Source organism: Octopus bimaculoides, chromosome 2 (assembly GCF_046866305.1).
Source record: "Octopus bimaculoides isolate indiv1 chromosome 2, ASM4686630v1, whole genome shotgun sequence".
NCBI classification, from domain to species: domain Eukaryota; kingdom Metazoa; phylum Mollusca; class Cephalopoda; order Octopoda; family Octopodidae; genus Octopus; species Octopus bimaculoides.
In genome coordinates, this window is record NC_142929.1 from 48028160 (window position 1) to 48043125 (window position 14966).

General features: G+C 40.1%; 1 protein-coding gene across 3 annotated transcripts in view; it reads left to right on the plus strand.

Moving 5' to 3' along the window:
* LOC149137048 (uncharacterized) overlaps positions 1-14966 on the plus strand; it is a 162670-nt gene that overhangs the window by 58012 nt on the left and 89692 nt on the right. The window contains exon 3 of one of the 3 annotated variants that reach the window (XR_016237892.1): positions 1563-2091. The exons of the other annotated variants lie outside the window; for them this stretch is intronic. The gene's annotated coding sequence lies outside the window, so the exon portion shown is untranslated. Of the gene's footprint in view, positions 1-1562; positions 2092-14966 lie in introns of those variants that run through there. 3 annotated transcript variants of the gene reach the window in all.

The window sequence follows — 14966 nt, forward strand, 5'->3', positions numbered from 1 at the left end:
TTCTACACTCTATTATGCAATTTTATCCAGAGCAAAACTAAGCTAATATTCCTATCTTCAGTAAAAAGTATTTTTACTATGTACGTATGTACTTTTTTTTTTTTCAATCTGTTTTATCTTTCTTTCTTAATATGAGCAATATATAATTTATGTTGAGAATAATCTATCTGCAAAATACTGAACTTTGCCCAGTTTATTTTTAATTGGGTATCATTTTCTTCCTGGTATTTTCATTTTCTGTATTTATATTCATCTGCCTGTTATTTTCACTTGCTTTTTTTTTTAATTAAAAAAAAAAGAAAATTGTTGTTGTTGAAATTTTAGATATGATATATAATTGGGTCATCTATTTAGTTCACAGCGGTGAGCTGGCAGAAATCTTAGCACGCCGGGCAAAATGCTTAGCAGTATTTCCGTTCTGAGTTCAAATTCTGCCGAAATTCATCCTTTCGTCCTTTCATCCTTTTGGGGTCAATAAATTAAGTACCAGTTGCGTACTGGGGTCAATCTATCTGACTGGCCCCCTCCCCCCAAATTTCAGGCCTTGTGCCTTGAGTAAAAAAGAATGTGCATGTTTTCTTACTTTAAACTTTTCAACTATTTCCTGATGGTTGTACCTCTTCTTATTCAAATAAACTATTTATCGAATTATATGCCATGAATTGGTGTACATTGAAATGATTTAAATTTTGAGCCTGTAGTGCTTCGACATGAGCCAAATGTTAGAAATCAATACATGTTATAAAACTAGAAAACAAAGAAGATAAATGTAGGCACTTTTATGATTGGAATTTGACCTTCCTAAATTAATTTCAGGATTATTCAGACATCATTAAAACACTGTTATAACCATTTAGGTGTAGCTGTGTGGTTAAGAAGTTTGCTTCCCAGCCATATGGGTTTGGGTTCTGACTCACTGTGTAGCATCTTGGGCAAGTGTCTTCAGCTACAGCCCTGGTCTGTCCAAAGCAGGGCCGACCAAAGCTGTGTGAGTGGATTTGATTGATGGAAACTGAAAGAAGCCTGTCGTATATATATATATATATATATATATATATCTGTGTGTGTGTCTTTGTGTCTGTGTTTGTCATCTCATCACTGCTTGACAACTGGTCTTGGTGTGTCTACGATGCTGTAACTAAGCAGTTTGGCAAAAGAGACTGATAAAAGAAATAAAAGAAGTATTACGCTTAAAAAAAAAGTTCAATTAAAACCCTTCAAACTGGTGCTCCCGTATGGCTGCAGTCAAATGACTGAAACAAGTAAAAGAATAAAATAATACACACACACATAAACACACACTATGGGCTTCTTTCAGTTTCTGTCTACCAAATCCACTCACAAGGCTTTGGTCGGCCTGAGGCTATAGTTCAAGACACCTGCCTGAGATGTCATACAATGGGGCTGAATCCAGAACCATGTGGCTGAGGAGTAAACTTCTTACCACATGGCCATGCCTTTACCAGTCTTGAATTTTAGTTCTACATTCATGTAAAAAAAAGAAATTCTTTTCCTTTTGCTATAATTTTTAATTGTTTATCTCTGTTTTTTTTTTCCTCCAGGCAATCACAGAGGAGTTCAAGACAGGTTGCCCCTGGGAGCTCCTCTATGCTGATGACCTTGCCCTAATTGCGGAGTCACTATCAGAACTAGAGGAGAAGTTTCAGGTGTGGAAGCAAGGTCTAGAATTGAAGGGCCTTAGAGTCAACCTAGCTAAAACCAAAATCCTAATAAGTAGGAAGGTAGATAAAACACAAACCCCTTCAGGTAGATGGCCCTGCTCAGTATGTAGAAAAGGAGTAGGTAGTAACTCTATAAGATGTACCTGGTGCAAGCTATGGACACATAAGAGGTGCAGCAACATCAAAGGCAGGTTAACTAGGAAGTTAGTTTTTGTTTGTGGCAGATGTTCAGGTGCAATAAAGACTGTAAACAAACAGGAAACAACTTCTATCTCATTCCAGGGTGAAAAACTAGAGGTAGTCGATAGCTTCCGCTATCTGGGCGACCAAGTTAGTAGTGGGGGTGGGTGCGCTGAAAGTGTAGCTGCTAGAATAAGAATAGCCTGGGCAAAGTTTAGAGAGCTCTTACCCCTGCTGGCGACAAAGGGACTCTCACTCAGAGTAAAAGGCAGACTGTATGACGCATGTGTACGAACAGCCATGCTACATGGCAGTGAAACATGGGCTGTAACTGCTGAGGACATACGTAAGCTCGCAAGGAATGAAGCCAGTATGCTCTGTTGGATGTGTAATGTCAATGTGAATACTTGTCAGAGTGTAAGTATCTTGAGAGAAAAGCTGAACATTAGAAGCATCAGTTGTGGTGTGCAAGAGAGACGATTGCGCTGGTATGGACATGTGGTGAGAATGGATGAGGATAGCTGCGTGACAAAGTGCCACACCCTAGCAGTTGAGGGAACCCGTGGAAGAGGTAGGCCCAGGAAGACCTGGGCTGAGGTGGTGAGGCAAGACCTTCGTACATTGGGCCTCATCGAGGCGATGACTACTGACCGAGACCTTTGAAAATGTGCTGTGCGTGAGAAGACCCGGCAAGCCAAGTAAGATCGTTGCCAGTGCCCCTGGACTGGCTCTTGTATGGGTGGCACATAAGATGCACCATTTTGAGCATGGCCGTTGCCAGTACTGCCTGACTGACTTCTGTAGGATTTTCGAGCGAGATCGTTGCCAGTGCCCCTGGACTGGCTTGTGCGGGTGGCACATAAAAGACACCATTTCGAGCGTGGCCGTTGCCAGTATCGCCTGACTGGCCTTCGTGGAGGTGACACGTAAAAACACCTACTACACTCTCTGAGTGGTTGGCGTTAGGAAGGGCATCCAACTGTAGAAACTCTGCCAAATTTAGATTGGAGCCTGGTGTTGCCATCCGGTTTCACCAGTCCTCAGTCAAGTCGTCCAACCCATGCTAGCATGGAAAGCGGACGTTAAACGATGATGATGATGATGATGATATATAGTAGGTTTTAATTTACAAAAGTCCTCTGTTTTAGAGAAAATGCAGAATTGTCAATTTACAATTTTCCAAAGAGCGTTGACATCGTTTTCCCTTGCTCCTTAAACTTTTGGGTTTCCACCAGAGCCTACAGCAAGCATAAGAAACTCTCTTTGAGAAATGGGCTGCATGAGACATGGGTCATCATCAAGTGGACCACACTACTAAAAAAAATAATAATTCAAGGAAATTTTTTTGTTAGGTGTGCCATTTGGAATTTGGAAAGTCCTATGGGCTGCAAATTGTCCATTACTGACCTACAGTGTGATTTGCACATCTAAACTTAGCAGAGCCTGTCTTTATACAGGTTTGATCCTCATCTGCTTTCTTGTATACACATCATCATCATTATCATCGTCTGCTTTCCATGCTGAAATGGGTTGGACGGTTTGACTGAGGGTTGGTAAGCCAGAAGGCTGCACCAAGCTCCAATCTGATCTGGTAAAGTTTCTATTGCTGGATGCCCTTCCTAACACCAATCACTCTGAGAGTGTAGTGAGTAATTTTAAATGCCACAAGCATGAGGGCCAGTCAGGCAGTACTGGCATTGACCATGCTTAAATGGTGCTTTTTACATGCCACTGGTATGGGAGCCAGTCAGGTGGCACTGGCAATGACCACACTTGAATGGTGCTTTTTATGTGTCACTGGCAATGACCGCACTTGAATGGTGCTTTTTATGTGTCACTGGCATGGGACCAGTCAGCCAGCACTGGCATCGACCATGCTCAAATGGTGCTTTATATGTGCTACCGTCATCGAGCCAGTCAGGTGGCACTGGCAATGGTCACACTCAAATGGTACTTTTTACGTGCCACCGGCACAGGACTAGTTAGGCAGCACTGGAATTGACCACACGAATGGTGCTTTTTACGTACCACTAGCACGAGTGCCAATCAAGCAGTACTGTGATTGGCCACGACAATGACTTCACTTGACTCAACAGGTCTTTGCAAGCACAGTTTATTGCCCAATGGTTGAAAGGTACTCTTAAATGGGCCGGTTATGCTGCACTGGCATAGACCATGGTTATGATCTCACTTGGCTTGCCAGGTCTTCTCAAGCACAGCTTATCTCCAAAGGTCTTGGTCACTTGTCATCGCCTCCGTGAGGCCTAACATTCAAAGGTCACGCTTCACCACCTTATCCCAGGTCTTCCTGGGCCTACCTCTTCCACAGCTTCCCTTTACAGCTGTCCTCATCCATACGCAACGCATGACCATACCAGCACAGTTGTCTCTCTTGCACACCACATTTGATGCTTCTTATGTCCAACATTTCTCTCAGGGCGCTTACACTTTGTTGTGTATGCACACTGACATTTCACATCCAGCGGAGCATACTAGCTTCATTCCTTGCAAGCTTACGCAATAAAGGTTTCTACCCTTTATGTGCGCGCGTGTGCGTGTGTACATATATATTTTTTTCATATACTTCATTAAACAAATTAGGTCATATGGCCAATGAAGAGGATTTAATAATCAGTAATCAGCCATTTTTAAAGTATGCCACCTAATTTTAAAGTCAAATAGTTGTCACCGTAAAATAATATTACAAATAATCTCTTGTGAATACCATATATATATTGTTTTGTAAACTATAGGGAGCCTCACTCTAATATTAGTACAAAGTTTATCATATTTAGAGTGCAAAGTTTGACAGAATTTACAATAACAGCTTTCTAGTTATTCAATATCTCAGCATTTTGCTATTTCTGCCTTCACAGCGAGTTATTTTAATCCTTTCACAGACCACAGGTGGTTTCACTGTCCTGTTGTTTGTAGTGTTAAACATATGAAAGACAAAATTTTTCCATGGATAGGGTCTCTCATAAGCATATCTCTTTGTTGCCAGCAGAGGTAATAGCTCATAACGTTTTTCCAGCCTATTCTTACTCTAGTTTTCCCTCTACCCATACTCTAACCTCTCATCACCTAGTAAAACCTCCCCCTCCCCAAAATACTACCCACCTCAGTTGACGGGGGGTGGGGGATATTATGCACAACGGCCTTATCTATCTGTCTATGTATGCATATATATATATATGTATGTATGTATGTATGTATGTATCTATCTATCTAACTGTTTGTCTGTCTATCTGTCTATCTATCTGTCCATCCATCCATCTGTCCATCTATCTATCCATCCGTCCGTCCGTCCGTCCGTCCGTCCGTCCGTCCGCCTGTCTGTCTGCCTGCCTGCCTGCCTGTCTGCCTGTCTGCCTGTCTACCTGCCTGCCTGTCTGTCTGTCTGTCTGTCTGTCTATCTATCTATCTATCTATCTATCCATCTATCATCATCATTGCTTTAACATCCACTTTTCCATGCCCACATGGGTTAGAGACAGAATTTGTTGAGAGACATTTTCTACAGCCAGATGCCTTCCTGTTGCCAACTTTCCAAGTAAGGTAATTTTTTCCCCCCATCACTGCAAAATGTTTTTACAGAAACTTGGAAACAAATGACAGCACTTATATAACAGTGATACTTGTTTACAATAATCATGCAGTGTTGAGATAAGGACACACACACACACACACACGTGCACACACACACGTGCACACACACACACACACGTGCACACACACACACACACGTGCACACACACACACACACACACATTCGAGGGTCAAGTGAAAAAAGTTCATAGGCTGACGAAGATACTCTCATGGAATGTAACCAAATGAAGTTTATTCTTCAACATAGTTTCCTTTGTGGTTCATGCTATTCTTCCATCAGTGTTGCAGTACTTGGATCCCATTGGTGAAGATGCTTTTCTCTTGTTGGTCAAAAAAGTCTTCAGTATCAGATATGATGTCAACATCACTGAGATACTAATTCTCAGCCAAGTGCTTTTTCATGTTAGGGAACAGATGACAGTCAGATGGGGCCATGGGTGTTTAGTGGAAAGTGGGTTATACATCATTAGATGTACACCTGACTTTCCTGTATAAAATTAAGAATTAACGGAACGCTGAACTCCAGACTATCAACACAAACAACATTTATTCAAGGTGGAATATATACATCTTTAGCTCTTGTTTGTTGAGACGTCTTCTGTGTGTGTGAGCATGGTTGTTGGGACGTTGGTATGTAGATGTGAGCGAACTGTCTAGTGTAAGTTCGAAAGATGGAGAGAGACAGCTGAACACGTCCTTGCTCAATCGCTGGCCAGCAAGAAAGAGGCAGAATGAAGCGGGAAAGCTTGGTTGTTGAATTCCACGCATGCGCACGGCATTACTACAGGTGCATCTAATAGGATCCCCTCTGGGGTTACAAGTCTGGGCAGAAAGTAGCCTCACCAGTGGATGCACAACCAGGGTTGTTTTTATGGAAGACCAGCAGTCACCCATACATACCAGCCTCCCCTTTCCATGCCATCGATGTTATCCAAGGGAAACACAAAGGCTGATACAGCTTCGCACCTATGATGTCGCAACTCATTTCTACAGCTGAGTGAACTGGAGCAACATGAAATAAAGTGTCTTGCTCAAGAACACAACACGCAGCCCACTCCAAGAATCAAACACACTATCTCATGATTGTGCACACAACACTCTTAACCACTGACTCATGCACCTTCACTCATATACATATGTATGTATATATACATATATGTATCACAGCTGCATCCTCATTACACGAGAAAAGCGATTGCCAAGAAGACTTACCGAAATGATTCATGATTGTTGTCATGTGATGCCCTTATATGACTTTTAAGCCCGGCCAAGCTTTTACACATTTTATTACACACTAGACAACTGTGCTGGCTGGTAGGAGAAACAGGTGCCACCAAATGCACTCTCTTAACATGTCTTTTTAGACTTCCTGAGAGGCACACACTTCCACGTTTTACACACGTTCTGTTATGAATTTTAATAGCCACATCATTGTTTATCATGGGTTGATTTCTATGAGAATTTTGATGGTTCACCAGGCCTGCATGACTCAAACACCTCCACTCACAAACCACACACATAAAAAGCAACACTCTCTCACTTTCCACAGGTTCCCCACTTCTAAGCCCCTTCCTAATCCTCTCATACTTCACTCTCTCCCTCTCAAACCTTGAACAACCATCATACACTATCTTCCTCCATCCATCATGATCTTGTGCCTCCCTCTCCCAATTACCAGCTGCAATTCCATATATATATATATATGTATGTATATATACATGTTTATCTATCTATCTATCTATCTATCTATCTATCTATCTATCTATCTATCTATATATTTATATGTGTGTGTGTGTGTGGGTGTGTGTGTATATACATATATATTTTTATATGTGCCCCAGCATGGCCACAGCTCATGAGCTGAAACTAGATAAAATGAAAATGAAAAAATGAAACACATATACATATATGTTTTCCTGTCTTGTTTTTTTGTCCACCACTACATTCCTCCAAGGCACATGTTTTATTTGTGCATACAAATTTAATTTGCGGTCCATGGGAAGAGCCGTTTTAACGATGCGTCCTACCCAACTCTTCGAAACGCCGGTGTTAAAACGGGGGTAGCTGATGAAGGAAAATGTTCTCTATGTGGCTTGTGTGTTTTCTGTACTCTGGTTATTATTGTTTTCTTGTCTACGTTTTGTTTGCAATGTCCTGTACCCAGATATGCACCTATATATACAGATAGATATAGGTATGCACATACCTGTACGTATATATGCATATACTGATTTATTATTTGTTTTTATATATACATATATATATATATATATATATATATATATATGTATATTTATAGGCGCAGGAGTGGCTGTGTGGTAAGTAGCTTGCTTACCAACCTCATGGTTCTGGGTTCAGTCCCACTGCGTGGCACCTTGGGCAGGTGTCTTCTACTATAACCTTAGGCCGACCAAAGCCCACACATACACGCATGCATATGCATGCAATCACATAAACACACACATAAATGTGGGCACTCATGCAAACACACATGTATATATGTGTTTACATTTATATTGGCTAAGCTGAACATCATAGAAATTCAAATAGAATATTGTGACCTCAAGTTCACAATGAAAGAAGCCCGTCGTATATATATATATATATATATATATATATGTATATATATATATATATATATATATATATATATATATATGTATGTGTGTGTATACGTTTGTGTGTCTGTGTTTGTCCCCCCAACATCGCTTGACAACCAATGCTGGTGTGTTTACGTCCCCGTAACTTAGTGGTTCAGCAAAAGAGACCTATAGAATAAGTACTAGGCTTACAAAGAATAAGTCCTAGGGTCAATTTGTTCGATTAAAGGCAGTGCTTCAGCATGGCCACAGTAAAATGACTGAAACAAGTAAAAGAGTAAAAGAGAGAGTATATATACATATATACATATATGTATATATATATGGATTTTGTCCCTAATATTATTATATATATATATATGTATGTATACATATATCATCATCATCATCATCATCATCATCATCTAATGTCCACTTTCCATGCTGACATGGGTGGGATGGCTTTTTTAATCACTTAGTAAATATTACGTTCATCTTACCTCACATCATGGACGCTTCTCTCTCCCTCTTTTTCTCTCTCCTTCTTTCCTTTCTCCCTCTTTTTCTCTAATCATGTGAAAGTGTTACCAACAGGCTAAGTAACACAATGACAAACAGAATTATTGGTGAAGAGTTAACAAATTTGTTTCCCAACCATTATGTTCTGGATTTTGTCTCACCACATGACATCTTGGGAGAGCTAGGTGGGAGAGTCTAATGTTTTATTGCTTGTAAAGGACATTTTTGTAGTTAATTTCTGTTATTTTAGGTTGCTTATAGCATGAATGAAGCTGAACAATTGTAACTTGTCTCTCGGATTAATGGAGAATCTTGCCTCTCACAATATAGAAACATTTCTCATGGCACCAGCTGACAAAATGGGAAAAAGTGTTGCCCCGGAGGATAGTGAAGGAGATGTGTGCTGGAACAGCCACTCTGACTCATGGGGCTGGTCATCTATTACCTTATACGTTAAGTCCAATTTTAAATCAATAAACAAGTAGGCGCAGGAGTGGCTGTGTGGTAAGTAGCTTGCTTACCAACCACATGGTTCCGGGTTCAGTCCCACTGCGTGGCATCTTGGGCAAGTGTCTTCTACTATAGCCTTTGGCCGACCAAAGCCTTGTGAGTGGATTTAGTAGACGGAAACTGAAAGAAGCCTGTCGTATATATGTATATATATATGTGTGTGTGTGTGTGTGTGTGTGTGTCTGTGTGTTTGTGTGTCTGTCTTTGTCCCCCTAGTATTGCTTGACAACCGATGCTGGTGTGTTTATGTCCCCGTCACTTAGCGGTTTGGCAAAAGAGACCGATAGAATAAGTACTAGGCTTACAAAGAATAAGTCCTGGGGTCGATTTGCTCGACTAAAGGTGGTGCCCCAGCATGGCCACAGTCAAATGACTGAAACAAGTAAAAGAGTAAAAGAGTAAGTAATTCACTTGATCAAACATTCTCTTCTCTTCTCTGAATATGACTGAGAATCATTCATATATGCATACATACACACATGTGTGCACGCATGCACACACACACACACACACACACACACAGGTTTGCCCACACATACACACATGCATATGCATGCAATCACATAAACACACACATACATGCAGACACTCACACAAACACACATGTAATATATGTGTTTATATTTATATTGGCTAAGCTGAACACCATAGAAATTCAAATAGAATATTGTGACCTCAAGTTCAACTGCATGTTAGAGAAGCAAAGTAGTTTCAACTAAGAACTGAAACTATTATGGTCTTAAATTGCTGGAAGCTTAGACTTTAATCCTTCAACATCTTCTCCTCCTCCTTTGCTATACTTTATTATAATTATGCTACAGCAACCAGCTGCATTAATTAGATCACCTACTTATCAAAAATTGTGAATTACATCTTGTAGGCCGTTTATGAAGTTCATTGACATTATTTTACAAGTGAGTCTGCTGCTAAAAACTTCTGTACATCTGCTGTGTCTGAAGTCTTAATTTTCTGTCCATGTGCAGCACATCCCACTGCATCTATTGCAAACACATACACACATGCACGCACTCTTGCAAAGTGCACATGTACTCAGTTCCTATCTACACTATTCTTACATTTGCAAGGGAGTGCTGAAAAGTTCCTGGCTTTAAGAGATGGTGAGCCCTACACTATGACCTTAAATCTAATCATCCAAAACATTGTAATGAAAAGGCCACTTACAACCTAAAGTCCCACAAAAACCCACCCCCAAACACTGCATTGGCTAATTTTGAGAAAGATCTACAACATATGTTAAAAAACATTAAATTCTCTAATTATATTAATTCCTTCCAGAAAGAACTATCCAAAATTACATCTAAAATAAGAACTTCACCACGTCTTCATGTCTTTTCTGATAAAACTGGCAACCTTTACTCCCTTCCCTTGGAAACATATATTAATCTCATATCAAAGGAACTAAACACAAATTATAAACATGCACATAGAAATGCTCTTAAGGAGATTAATAACATCCACTGTAAGCTAATTGCTGATCTAAATTTACTAAATAGAACTGAACCATATACACCTAAAACCCCTCCACTTCACCCTGAAGTACCACAAACCTAACTTCTACTCTAAACCTTCCATTAGACTCTTCTGCCCCACTAAATCTGGCTTCGGTCAAATTAGTAAATGTATTATTGACTGTATTCTACCTCTTGTTAGAACTAACATTAAGCTTCCACTCTGGAATTGCACTAGAAACGTCATCACTTAGTTTCACACTATTCATCATAAACAACACACCCATTTTCTTCAGTTTGACATCTCAAATTATTCCTCATCAATATCACCAATTCTCTTAAATAAAGCTTTAATCTTTGCCTGAAAATATGCTCTCATCCCCCAATTGAACATCAATATCATCCTGGCTGTGAGGAAGACTCTAATTTACTTTAAGGATAATAATTGGACCTGTAACTCATCTACGGATTACTTTGATATAAGCATGGGCACATCAGACTCATCCTAGGTCACCAAACTTGCTGGCCTATTCCTTCTCACCCAAATTAAACAATACTTCTCCAACCTATCCAGCGGACTATACAGGGATGATGCATTCCTTTCAGCAACTGGATTATCTCAGCTATCACCAAGAAAGCTCTACGCAAATTTTTTAAAACTATAACTTCGGTATTTCATTCGAAATTGACACTAAGGTGGCCAATTTCTTAGATGTTACTCTCAACTTAAATATAAATCTATACCACTCTTTTCATAAATTCAACATAAATGTCCTCTCTATCCCCACTAAACTTACTCTTAATAGCAGTCACAGGCATATCTATCAAAGTCTCTAACTTATCTGCTAAAGAAGAAATTTTTAACACTCACACCCCTTATTAAAATCAGGCCCTCCAAATAAGTGACTTCCATGAAAAAAATCTACTATATCTTTAACACCATGCTTAAAACTAAAATAGCACATCTCTTCCCCAATACAAACTCTGAACCGATAGACACTACTTTCACTCTACACCAATCCAACAACTTCCCCCAAAAAACCCCTACACATCATACTTGACCACACCACTGACCACCCTGAGCCTATAACAACTACAAACCCTACCCTTCTGATCAGCCCACTATAACCATATGCTCTAAATTTTCTAAGACCAAGATTTTCTCTGTGCATCTACATATGCCTGGATAAACATACATACATACATACACATACACATACATGCACACACATACACGCACTCACACACGCAGAGTTGGAAATCAACTAGCCTTTTGATGTGAATGTAGTTAGAAAAATACAGGAAGAAGAGGACATCTATGGACCATTGACAAAGAGTTTGCAAATTCAGTACCCAGGATACACTTTCAGCTTTGTACCTGTTATCATTGGAGCAACAGGGTACATACCAGCTGGTCTGGAGCAAAGTATAGCTGAAATTGGGAGCTTGGGGAGATAATGCAAATCATATGCTATAAATGATCACAATATTTGAGATTATAAAAATCTGCAAGACCTTCTCAAGATTTAAAGGATGACGAACAAAATGAGATGCTTTCCTTCACAACTTTGCTACTAAATAGGTGACCAGTCAAAATTTACTTTAAAATAAAAAGAGAAAGAGAAGATCATATATGCATGCTCTCATACAAACAAAACATGTATGTATAGGCTTGAATTGTTAAAAGCTTAGATTTTAATCCTTCAACACCTCCTCTTAATCTTTTACTATACTTTATTAATAATTATGCTATAGCAACCAGCAAACCTGGATGTGAAATACTGAGCATACCATAAAGAGACTATGCATAGGTATGTTTCCTAAAGATTAGAAGATGACAGTAATACCAACATGAAGTGCAGCCTCTCTTGGAGTCATGACTACATTATGCTTTGAAGTTATGCATTCGTAATCAAAGAACAGGAGACTGCTATAAAATATCTAGTAAATAAAAGGACAGTAAAGCCTTTGGAGTCCCAAGATGCAACTGAGAAGGCAGTGAGCTGGCAGAAACGTTACCCTGCTGAGCGAAATGCTTAGCAGTATTTCATCTGCCGTTACGTTCTGAGTTCAAATTCCGCCAAGGTCGACTTTGCCTTTCATCCTTTTGGGGTCGATAAATCAAGTACCAGCTACGCACTGGGGTCGATGTAATCGACTTAGTCCCCTTGTCTGTCCTTGTTTTGCCCCTCTATGTTTAGCCCCTTGTGGGCAATAAAGAAATAAGATGCAACTGAGAATGTAGATCATGTCACATTTCTGTGGAAGACATTATTCATGGGATTAGCATTTACCCAAAAATGCCATCAAGGTACCAGCCAAAAAAAAAAAGACTGTCTTAGAAAAAATATAGAGAATACCCTCCATTATTGAAGGGTACATAAACAACATAAACAACAACAAAAGAAATATTGGTGGACCCACCCCCACTACTAACTTGGGCGACCAAGTTAGTAGTGGGGGTGGGTGCGCTGAAAGTGTAGCTGCTAGAATAAGAATAGCCTGGGCAAAGTTTAGAGAGCTCTTACCCCTGCTGGCGACAAAGGGACTCTCACTCAGAGTAAAAGGCAGACTGCATGACGCATGCGTACGAACAGCCATGCTACATGGCAGTGAAACATGGGCTGTAACTGCTGAGGACATACGTAAGCTCGCAAGGAATGAAGCCAGTACGCTCCGTTGGATGTGTAATGTCAATGTGAATACCCGTCAGAGTGTAAGTATCTTGAGAGAAAAGCTGAACATTAGAAGCATCAGTTGTGGTGTGCAAGAGAGACGATTGCGCTGGTATGGACATGTGGTGAGAATGGATGAGGATAGCTGCGTGAAAAAGTGCCACACCCTAACAGTTGAGGGAACCCGTGGAAGAGGTAGGCCCAGGAAGACCTGGGCTGAGGTGGTGAGGCAAGACCTTCGTACATTGGGCCTCACCGAGGCGATGACTACTGACCGAGACCTTTGGAAATGTGCTGTGCGTGAGAAGACCCGGCAAGCCAAGTAAGATCGTTGCCAGTGCCCCTGGACTGGTTCTTGTGCGGGTGGCACATGAGATGCACCATTTTGAGCGTGGCCGTTGCCAGTACCGCCTGACTGGCTCCCGTAGGATTTTCGAGCGAGATCGTTGCCAGTGCCCCTGGACTGGCTTGTGCGGGTGGCACATAATAGACACCATTTCGAGCGTGGCCGTTTTCGTGCGGGTGACACGTAAAAGCACCCACTACACTCTCTGAGTGGTTGGCGTTAGGAAGGGCATCCAGCTGTAGAAACTCTGCCAAATTAGACTGGAGCCTGGTGTTGCCATCCGGTTTCACCAGTCCTCAGTCAAATTGTCCAACCCATGCTAGCATGGAAAGCGGACGTTAAACGATGATGATGATGATGATGATTCCAGTCAACACTTCTATCATAACAGGTTAGATATTGTTATATGGAACAAGCAAGAAAGTGTATGTACTGTCATAGTGAATATCTGTGTAGTGAATATCTCTTTAAAAATCAAAGAGAAAGAGGATATCAGTAGATGACTGCTTCAAAATCTCTTGCTTCAATATCCTGATTATAAATTCATATATATTTACTGATAATAATTTTTGCACTTGGTTTTGTGAGTAAATGCCTAAGTGATAATCTGGATAAGCTGATATTTTCTGTAAAAGAAATCAACCAAATGATCTGCACATTGCAAATGCAATCTGTAAGTGGAACAGTAAAATTATGTGAGGCTTTTTCTCAAGTGACAAATGTGAATTTGTTTTAGTTATCAACATTCCAACAATGGTGCTTTGTATCTTTATTAGAAAACAGCTCCTTCCTGAGAGGAAAATTTCAAATATTGAATAATTAAAAATAGAACAGAACATACATACATACAATACATATATACATACATACACGTGCGCATGCATGCACACACACACCCACACACACTTTTTCTCTAACAATGTATGTTTCAAAGCTGTTATCAATATGAAAATATTCAGAATTGGTAACAAGAAAGCTTTATCTGATTATGTAGTAATGAAAATAATGATCATAGGTGTTTCCAACTATGCTCATTTTATCTTTTATTCAGATAAAGTGCATCTAGGACAAGGGTCAACAATAGATGGGCTGCAAATGTTCTCTGTGGGGCTCAGACCATTATTAAAATATTAAAAAATTTAATGTATTTATCAGACAGCTTTCAGACAGTCTTTGCTCAATTTTTATTTGCACAAGCATTATTTACTGTGTCATCTGCAGATGAATACCATCAATCTCTTATCTCCAGAATTCCTTCTGTATTGCTTGTGGTAGGGTGATCTTCAGTTGATAAGAATCTTCAATCCATTGGCCAATAAATCTCTTGAGAAGATGATTTGTAAGTCACTTTCTATGCATTGGTTCCCCCATCAGTATTTGATTCATTGCTTCATCCT